Genomic DNA, 10,655 nt, shown 5'->3' with positions numbered 1-10,655 from the left:
TCAACCTCCCAGCCCCACCATTTCTGTCATTATTTAATTTTACAAAGTTCCCTTTTATAATTTCTATAAACAAGGTCCTTTTAAACAGTGCAACCTTTCAGTGTGGTATCTGACACGGTTACTAACAGACCCAAATTTATCTTCAGTTTCTCTACAATAGGAAGCCAACAGTAGACAGACCTATGTTCAGTAACTAGTGTTTTATTATTTTACCTTATTTGGAAATGATCTAGATAGTCAACGAATTTCCATCATTTAATTTAATTTAGCAAAACTCTAAGGGTGTAGATTACCCAAGTGATTTGGGAAACTGTTTAAGTAGATATATAAAACAATTATTGCTTAAAAGTTCACCTAAAAACTCTTATTCATTTACATCTATTTAATTCATTTTTTCTTAACAATCATACTTAGATTACTCCTGAAGATTTTAGAAGACTTTAAAACAATTAGCCGTCTTATGTATGTATGTATGTACATATGTAACTGCTGACAAATTTTGTAATAAAGCTAAAGTGCTTATTTGACTTTTTGTAAACCTACGTAGGACAAAAGTATTATACTTAATGTTGACATTTCTAAAGACACGTCTGTATTAATTAAACCAACAAACGTAAACTGCTTTTATTGACTGAAGATTAATCCTAGACTATGTGAACTTGAAAAGCATTTGGGTTAAGTTGTGTTATACTTTAATTCATATAAGTGATTGTTTTTAAACCAATTAAATAGAGCTCTTTTAGAAATTAATTTTGGCAATACCATCTGAAAGTGTAAAAATACCACATCTATAATGTACATACATAAACATACAGACAGACACAAATAGAAATCGTTTAGCTTTCATTTCAAAACTTTAGCCATCAGTCAGGTACATTCATTTCTGATACTTCTGACAAACTTCCCCCAAATCAAAATTTATTACTTTATAAATAACAGTTGGAATAAATTAGTTTCAACTTGCTCGGATGGCTAAAGTATTGCTATTTGTGGAGAAGAATTTTAAGATTTGTATTTGCTCTTGACAAGCAATCTTATGGCAGTTGTGATGTAGAGTTTGGTGAAGAGAGCTCTTTTGCAGTTTGAATTTTAAAAAAGGTTTCTTTCCTTTTCTTTTTTTCCCTTCTCTCTCAGGTGTTTGCGGGCTGTGTTTATACTTCAAAGAGATGGTAAGATTTATAACTTCAAGAGACAGAGAAAGAACGCAAGATTTTTTTCCTAAGCGTTTCAGGGTAATTGCTATTTAAAATTTTCTTTTCTTTCTTAAGTACAGGACAATTTTGTTCTAATGTCTTTATGTTTTATAATATCTACAAGCATTTTGAGAATTGGTTTTGGAATTGGTAAAGATAGGTGAGCTTCAACTTGCATCTAGAATTTTACTTCTGGTTTTGTAAAGATTTTCAAGACAGAGACAATTGTTTCTATTAGTCCTTGAACATTGGCCTCCAGCTGATCTACTTTCTGATTATTTGTAGGAGGGCAATTTCTAAGAAGGGGAATTTTATGTTGGATTTTTGCTGTAAGTCTAATTTTTCTTCTTTCACCCTGTTAGGGAGTCCCTAAGGCTAACTGCCACATCATTTTCTTTCCTGCTTTTGACTTTGTCTTCCTTATATACCAATAAGACAGCTGTTTGTGATCAGAACTCTCTAAAAATTTTCCTTTCAAATGTAGCCAATTCAAAAGATCCATCATGAATATTTCTGTTTGTTTGCGTTTATTCAGGCCTCTGCCTGAAGTGTTTTCAGTTATGAATAACTGAAGATCGTTTCTCTAAAAACATCAGGCTACGAGAAATAAAGAAAGTGAGCCCCAAATTATGGATGCTTCCATGTAGTTTTGAGTTCATCCATTTATTCTGTCAATGTTGTAACTTTTAGAGCTATTTGAATACACTTCTTTAAACTGAGCATTATACTAGGTAGGGAGGGAAGGAAGAGAAGAGACCCTCACCCAGTATAGAGGACACTAAGATATAAGGCTTTAGGTTAACATTCCTTTAATTTTGCTCCTTATAACTTTTTAACTTCCTGACTTTTTGGTATTTAATTCACAGCATCCTTGATTGTTTAGTATTTCAAATCCATTTGTGCTCTATAATTCATACTTTTCTAAGCACTGGCTGACATCCTTCAGTAAAACAGAAACGCCTGTCCTTGAGGATCTTATGTTCTTACACATAACATCAGTAACTGATGATTAAATCACAGAGTTTGTTAAAGGCTGAAAGGGCTTTGAAAAAAAAAAAATGTAGAGTAGAGGAAAGAAGATTTGGAGAAAAGTTTACAATTTTAAATAAAGTAGAGAGAGTAGACCTTATGAGGATGTGCCCTTTAAGCAGACCTGGAAGCAAGAGTGGAAATTAACCAGACAGATGCCTATGAAGTGAACATTGCATTCATGGGGAAGAGAGGAAGCTCAAGACCTGCCATGGGGATTTGCCTGGAGTGTTCCAGGCAGAGCAAAGGGACTAGCGTAGGTGCAGTGAGACAAGAACTAAGGAGCAGGAAATGGCAGAGCCAGGTCACCACTGTGTAGCCGCCCAGTGGAAAGAGCTTGGCTGTTCAGTACAATGAAAAGCAGTGGGGTGACGGAATCCGATAGCTGAAAAGGTTGTTTTGCTGCTCCTTAAGGAACAGACAGTAGAAGAATAGCGTAGAAAGAGCGAGACCTTTTCGAAGTCTTCTGCATTAGTCTAGGGGAGAGATAATAGTGGCTTGGATTAGCCTGGTACCCGTGAGTGAGCCCACATTATTGGGCTCCAGGTACATTTCAAAGACAGAGCCAAAAGGAGTTCCTACTTGTTAGGAGGCAGAATGACAAAGGGCCAGCTATTTTCTAGTTATTCCTTGGCTATAGGGTACAAATCAGTGAGATGGGTAAAGGATGTAATGAAGGATTTGGTCTTGAGGGAATGCAAGGAAGAATTTACCATCCTCAAAGTGAGGAAAGCAGACATTAGAGCAGATATGATGAGAGAGATTAGGGTCTCAGTGTGTGCACATGTCGTTTGGGGATGTCTGTTAGACATGCAAGCTGACGTATCATGTTGGCAGTTGGACGTATGAGTCTGGACTTCAGGAAAGAGTTCAAGGGTTACAATACATGTAAAGCAATTGTCAGCATATAAATGGTATGAGGCCATGAGACGGGATTAAATTACAAGGGGTAAGGATAGAGAAAAGAACCCAAAACGGAACCCTTGACACTCAAATTTAAAGGGTTCGGGAAAAAGAGGAGAAACCACAAAAGTGTTCCCAAGAATGAAAATCAATGAAGTAGGAGGAAAATCAGGATAATATTGTGTCCTGGAACCAAATGAAGTATGTGAAGGAGGAGGGAGAAATCATCTGTGTCGAATACACTGATACTCAAGAAAGATGAGGACAAAACCTGAACATGGAATTAACAATGGCGGAGTCACTGGGACCACGACAAGGGCCAGTGCCCTGAGCAGATTCTCATGTATCATGTTATGAAGTCCCAAATCTTTGTTTGGTCTTCTCTCTCTGGAAATGATGAGAGGATGATTTATTTCCTAAATGTGCTATTAATATGTGTAGAGGTCCCTGGTCATCTTCCCATCTGAGGGATGCACACTTTTGTCCCTTTGAATTGGCTCCTCTACTGATTCTGGATTTGTTTATTTTAGCTGAGGGGGGTGGGGAAGCATTGTCATCCTTGAGTTTTTCAAATTCTTTATCTTACTCCAGCGAGGAGATCTGAAACTCTTTCTTAAACTAGGTGTATTCTTCTAAAGAGAGAAAGGAAAGATGAGGCATCAGAAACAGATTAAGCTCCCTTAACTGTATTGTCATATTTTAGTAATAACATGCATTGACATTGTACAGCATGCCTGCTTTGACTAGTTAGAAAATTAATTTAGTACTTCTCTACTTTGAAACATACTAGGCAGTGTAGCATGTAGTTTAGGGGAGAACAGAGAATCCTGATGATTGATACCATTGCTAAAGTATAATACAATGACTGACATAGATAGGAGCTCAGTGGATGCCATTAGTAGAACTCTGTGTTGAAAATAATAATAAATATTCCACTATTGTTCTTTTATTATAGCATGATATAAATGACTGACCAAAATAAATAATTGCAGTAAGTTTTACCTCAAACCTCAGAAGGTAAGATTAAGCAATTTGGCTATATTCAATGATTCCAATATCATAATTTTATTTGATGAAGAAATAATTCTATGGACAGACTTCCTATCTATGTGTATATCTGTGGTAGCAATCCCTTATTATGTAAACATAATTTGGTATTTAGATAATACATACAGTGATATTTGTATTCTTATGAATGTTTTCTGGATGCGGGTATAAGTTACCCAAAAATTTTAGGAAGAAACAACAACAAAGAAAAGTTTCCACAGCAAGATATATCCAAAATGATTGGGTGTAGAAGTAACATCCCATAATTTCAGATTCCCGCTGAACCTTGTGGCCAACAGTACCCTCATCCAACTGCCTCTTGTGTATCCCACAGAATGGGAAATCACCGTTCCTTACTTTGGAATGTGCTTTGCATGCCTTCAGCATGACGCGAGTATTCTTGGATTTGCAAACATCAAGCCTAAATTACCTTAGGATGCATTGGGCTAAATGTGCAAAAATGTGTGTGTAGCTATCAAAGCCAGTAGGGCTCTGACGTTCGCACATTATCTTGTCATGTACACCTCGCTGCAGGAACACAGGAGAGCAGTAAGGAAACGATGTTTGACTGAGACTGATCTTTGTGTGTCCATCTCATCCTCATCTCTTAAGTACATCCCAAAGAATTCTGATGCCCAATTAGTCTAGGCACTGAGGCCCAGAAGTGGAAAACTTTAATTGTTTCTCTAAAGTGAGAAGCCACTTGAACAGCAGAATCAATTCCAAAGTAATTACTCTTCCTCAGGGTATCCCTATGAGGTTTATCTAGTGTTTAAAAAAAAACCCCAAAATACAGTCCTTGAACTTTAGGTGGGCCGTGTGAATTGAAGTTCAGAATCAAAAGAATGTTGTTTTCTCTAAGTAATTGCAGGCTGTCTGGTGGGGAAAGCTGAGCTACAACTAGAAAAGCAAAATTGTTTCCAAACAGTTTTCACAGTTAATGTGAGTGTATCAGTGAGGAACTTGCATATTGTGTCACGCGCTGGGTGAAGAGATGAAGTGGACAGAGAGGTAGGGGTTTATCTTTCTATTTAATTCTCGGGGAAAGACGCCTTCATTTACTAGACTAACGTGTCCTCAGAATGTTCAGATAAATCAATATTATGCATGACTGTATGATTAAATGGCTATGTGTTCACCAAAACCCATCCTCATCTTCCAGAAACTCATAAACAGCCAATGCCAATCATGGGCCGTCATGGCAGACGTGTGGATAAGCCCAAACGGAATTAACACCTAAGTGGTAGTCAGAATAAAGCTCCCGGCCCCCAGAATAGAATATATTTCACAAATGTGGTGAAGAGCAGTATTCAGAGGGAAATAAAGGGTTTTTCTTAAAAAAATCTATTGAAGTATAGTTGATTTACCAAATAAAGGTTTTTATGTTTGAGAATTCCTGAGAAAGGAGGTTTGTTCTCTACCCACTGTTGACCAAACTCCTGAGAGACAGTAATGATAAAACCTCTAGATGGGTTTGGGGAAGCCGGGAGCAAGGGATACTACTTTTCTTCCTGGAGAATACCTGGGGAGAAGGTGAAACTCAAGTTTTGAAACTGCCCATGATTTATCTAGGCAGCTAGATCTGGACCAGCTTCACAGGTGTTCTCTTGCCTTCGTGTAGAACCATAGGTTGCTTCCCACGAAACCTGGATAAGTGTGTAGAACATGGGGAGAGAGAGACGAGAGGCCTGCATGTAGATTCTAGTGACGGCTTACAAGCACCTAAGAGGATCATTGAATGAAGACCAGGTAGGATTGAAGACCAGGAGGTCTCCATGGAAGTCATGGTACAGAGACTGACAGTGAGAAGCACATGGTTACTTCCCAGAAAGTCACAGCCACAGTGCCTGGGCAAAACTAAGCCCCTTAGAACTTAGAAGTTATCTATGTGGTATGCCACTTTCTGCTCTCTTTCTTTCTCATCCCTAAAGCTTGGAATATAGCTGAAATGGCTGGAAATCCAGCATCCATCTTATACCATGAGTAGATCTGAAGGATGAAAACAAATGCTGGGATGGCTCAATGGAACAACCACAGCCTGGTCCTGAATGAGATGTGGGAACCCTCATACTAGTTTGCTCACCTCTAGATTTATCTTACATGTGAGGTAAAGATTCCTCTTGTATTTAGCCACTTTATTGTATTTCATTTTTCCTTTAAATGCAACAGAACCTAAGCTTAATTGGTTGTGGCCATCTCTCCAATGTCTGCCTACTGGGTTTGAAAGGCACGTCATACAGCTGCTCTCAAATATCTGTTTACAAATACGGCCCATTCGGGTTTTTGGTGTGTCCCTTACTTCCTGCAGGTCCCTCAGGCTGCCTTCTCGCATTTACCCCACCCTGCCCAGAGACACCAAGCTCCACAAAAACAAGCAATAATTAGGGCATAGTGAGAGCTCAGTTCCTACACTGAGCTCTGGGAAAAAGTCTCTGGAAACCAGTTCTGGAGAGAGAGAGAGAGAGAGAGAGAGGGAGAGACAGAGAAGGAGAGAGAGAGAGAGACAGAGGAGAAAGAAACAAGGAAGGAAGAAAGGAAGGAAAGGAAAAAAACAATCCAATAACTTATTTTACTAACTGAACTGAACACTTAGTGTGTGTGTGTCTGTGTATGTGTGCGTGTGTTAAAATTCCACCTCTAGATAAAGAAAATTCTAGCAAGTAAGAAATTTAAAGCACATAGCAAGCAAACTAACAAAATACATAGCAGTGAGCGTTTGTTAGTTTGGGGCTTTTAGTTTTGGTTTTTCATTTGGTTTGCTTCATGCAAGTTTGTATTTTAGGAGCTGTTTCTTTCTCACAAAGTTTTAAAATCTTAGTGCAGGTCACTCTGCTGTAATACAACTCTGAGTATAGAGAAAATTATGACGCTGCTTGTTTTCACCAACAGGCAATGGCAGAATTGAAGAGAGAAACAGATTTTTCCAACTACCATACCGGGGCTCTTTGTGTTCAATTTTGGGAAGTATTTATTTTTATTCCATGATATTATGAAGAAATGGATCCTATTGGTGAAATGGATCCAGCCAGTGAATGAGAAGAAAAAAAACGTTATCTTGATTATTCCGCCGAATGTTGGAGAAATGGAAGTCCATCTTTAGAGTAAATGCAGCAGTTGCTTGGGCGGTTGCCCTGCCAACAAGCTGAGAAAGCTTCTGTGTTGGAGGATGGAGAACAGGCTGATTTTCACACTTCCGAAGTGTTAAAGCAAAAGTGGGCTTTGTAAGGTTTTGAAAATGCATCTCTTTAAAATGCTGCAAGATATAAAGTGGAAACTACCCAAATGTCCATCAACTGGTGAAGGTGGTATATCCATACAATGATATATCATCCCCAGTAAAAGGGATGCAGTTCTGATTCACACTACCATGTGGATGAACTGCAAAGATTTTAACCATCACAATAACTTCGATTGTGATGGTTACACTATTCTGTGAACAGACTAACGAATATGGAACTGTACGAGATTAAATGGGTGAATTTTATGGTACATAAAGTATTACTCAATAAAGATACTAAAAATAGGGGAAAAGTGGACAGAAAATATTTTTAAATAATGCAAGACTAACTTCTTGAAGTAAAAGTCATTTTTCTTCCCATATCAGAAATGAATTGCCTCTAATCGGTTGTTTGAGCTTGTATCGTATGACTCTAAAGCAATCATATAGTTCACCGCATTTAACTATCTAAATTATGCAATCTGGCTAAATCCACGGTTACATGACACAGCAAATCTTTTCCTGTGGAACAACAAGTCCATTTTAAAATAACATATTTATAGTTAATTTAATAAGGGTGTTTTTTTAAGGGATAAGGACCGAAACCCAAGTTAACTTAAATGTGCGCAATGCAGCACAAATGGAAATACATTTATGTAAATTACATATGAATTATTCAGTATTCAGACACCAATCTGATTTTGCATTAAATTATATGGATAGAGGCTCCCCAATCTTGACACAAATTAAACGTTTACAGAGTTTGGCCCTCTCTTCTTCCCTGCCCTGAATGGGGATTAGGGAATGACCTTCATTATACATAGTTGGGTCTTTCAATTTTTCCCCAAATGGCAGGGAGTAAACTCTGCTTGAAGCTATTGCTTTAAAGGACATCAACCAAATATCATTATGTGCATATCTGTAAGTCACTCTTAGGTACTGTGGGGAATGAAAAGAAGCCCCAAACCCTGCCTTCAAAGATCTTAACTTCCAGTAGGAGAGAGGTTATTGACCAATAAGAAGTTAATAAAACTATTATCAGAGGATGACCCCTTAGATGATACCCATGTGGGTCTTCGAGGCAGCTTGGTATTTATCACAGATCTGAAAATATACACAAGGAGTTAAGTTCAAGTAACATATAAATACAATCCTGTTGCCAGCTATGCACAAATTTTGACATGTGCAATTAACTATTTCTGCTATTCTATTATATCTGTATTTTAAAATCTCTATAGTTCCTATCTAGGCCCCAAGCAGCTGAGAAAAAATTTTAGGGTATAATTTCCATTTTTCTTTCACTCTCCAATTTGGATTGACTTACTGTCTGTCATTAAGCTCCTTGTGGTAGATTTGGTCTTAGAAAGAGTAACCAAAAGAGGGCAGCGGAGAGGAGTGGTGGTCGGCCCATTGTGGATTCTAGCCCAAACCTCTATTCGTGTACTAATTTCTCACACCGGGAAATCCTGATTTCACTTTTTTTTTTCTTTATGGTCACTGACACAAATGTTCTAGTTATTTGTCCTTGGGTCCTCTACGTTTGGTGGCATTGCCTCTGTTTACTTGTCCTGTTTTCATATATCATTTTGGAGGAGGGGAGCTTCCTCATGTTTTCAAATTATCATTCTTTAGATAATTACATGTCTTCCCATCAGACCTTGGATATGCTCCCATATTTCCATCCCTCTTACCCCTCTCTCCCCATCATGCCAATCTATAGTCTGGTACATCTGTTTTGGTTTCAAAGATTACAGAAAATTATCTTGCACATAAAAAACCTCCCTGATGTTTATTGCAACTTTTAAAATACACATTGAGTGAATTGGGTGAATTCTGAGCCGACTAACCGTGTTGGAAATTCCGTGATGTCAAGGTAGCACTGCAAGAAATAAAGTGCAAAAGTGTAATTTATACATCATTGTGTTACAGCAAAAAGTGCGAACCAGGACCCTGGGTGAAGTCCGGATGATGTGGGCTGACAAGGCCCTGACAGTCTAAGGAAAGGAATTAGAAGCCCCTCTGAACTAGGTATTCAATTCTTCACTTTCTTTCAGAGGTTACAGGATAAGCTCTGAGGAGCTAGGCCTCCCCTTGAACCAACATGCATCTCGACTATATTCTACCCTTTGAGATTTTGCTGTCTACACTCAGTGATAGTGAGCAAAGTGGAAGAAAGCTTTCTTATGTCTGAGTTGTTGTTTTTGCCCGTTTTTCAAGTCGGCACCAGCCTTTGTGGTCTTGTCCCTTTCACAGGCCAATGGGGATCCATTTTCCAGAAAAGTAACAGCAATTCTGTCTGAAATTTTTTAAAAAAGGAGTTGGGGAGGGGAGGTTTGGAACTGATAACTAGATTGCCAGAAAGGAGATAAATGGAAGATGTAGAAAGTCGTTATCTCAACATTTCATAGGCAGAACATACACAAAGAGCTAAGACCTCTCTGAGGTTCAAAAATACCAAGGACGTTTTCCATCTCTGGGACACAAGGCCAGTGTAGGGACAGAAAACGTGGTGGTTCCTCATCAGCTTCTAAGGATGTGAAACAAGTTCCGCTACTAGGAAGCTCAAGCCTGCCTTTATGGGGTGAGAAGCACGGGGACAACTAAAAAGTTAGGGAGCTCGCGTTTCTCAGCCTAGCATTCATCCCTGGAGGTCCCGGTCACTAAACCATCGAGGGAGCACGTGAACAGTGGCCAGAACAGCGCCAGCCCCAGTGCAGCGTGGGGTGCAAAATCGCCCAGGGCAGCAGCCCACGCGTCTCCAGAGCCAAGGAGGTGCCCGTCTACGCATTTCACTGTGGAGATGGTCTAAAATGCGAGACATCTGTCATGTATCACAGAAGTGATAGCTGGGAAGCTGGAAGGCCTTGTCTGTTGACCTTCCTAAACACATTTTGCTTTTGACTGCTTTTAATATATGTTCACTTCTTGGAACAGTTTTTGGAATTCTCTGCATTTGCAAAATCCTTAAAGGACCAACTTAATACATACTTATGAAATCTGTTCTATATGTACGACATTCATATAAGACATTCTATATGTTGTGGATATATTCACACCAGTGTCAAAAATTTACTTACATTAACTGACATGTACAAAGGAAATGCAGTATAACTTTTCTGTATTCTATCTTTGATTCAACTCATCCTATAAGCCTCACCCCAGTGGGTACTAGAAAAATTAAGACAGTCTCTCAGTCTCTCCCAGTTTTAACAGTTTCCTTTCCATAAATAATCTTCAACTATCTAAGTTCAATTCTTTTTTAGGGA

This window comes from Balaenoptera musculus, chromosome 14, assembly GCF_009873245.2.
Source record: "Balaenoptera musculus isolate JJ_BM4_2016_0621 chromosome 14, mBalMus1.pri.v3, whole genome shotgun sequence".
NCBI classification, from domain to species: domain Eukaryota; kingdom Metazoa; phylum Chordata; class Mammalia; order Artiodactyla; family Balaenopteridae; genus Balaenoptera; species Balaenoptera musculus.
The sequence above is the reverse complement of the archived record's forward strand: the minus strand, read 5'-3'. Positions refer to the sequence as shown.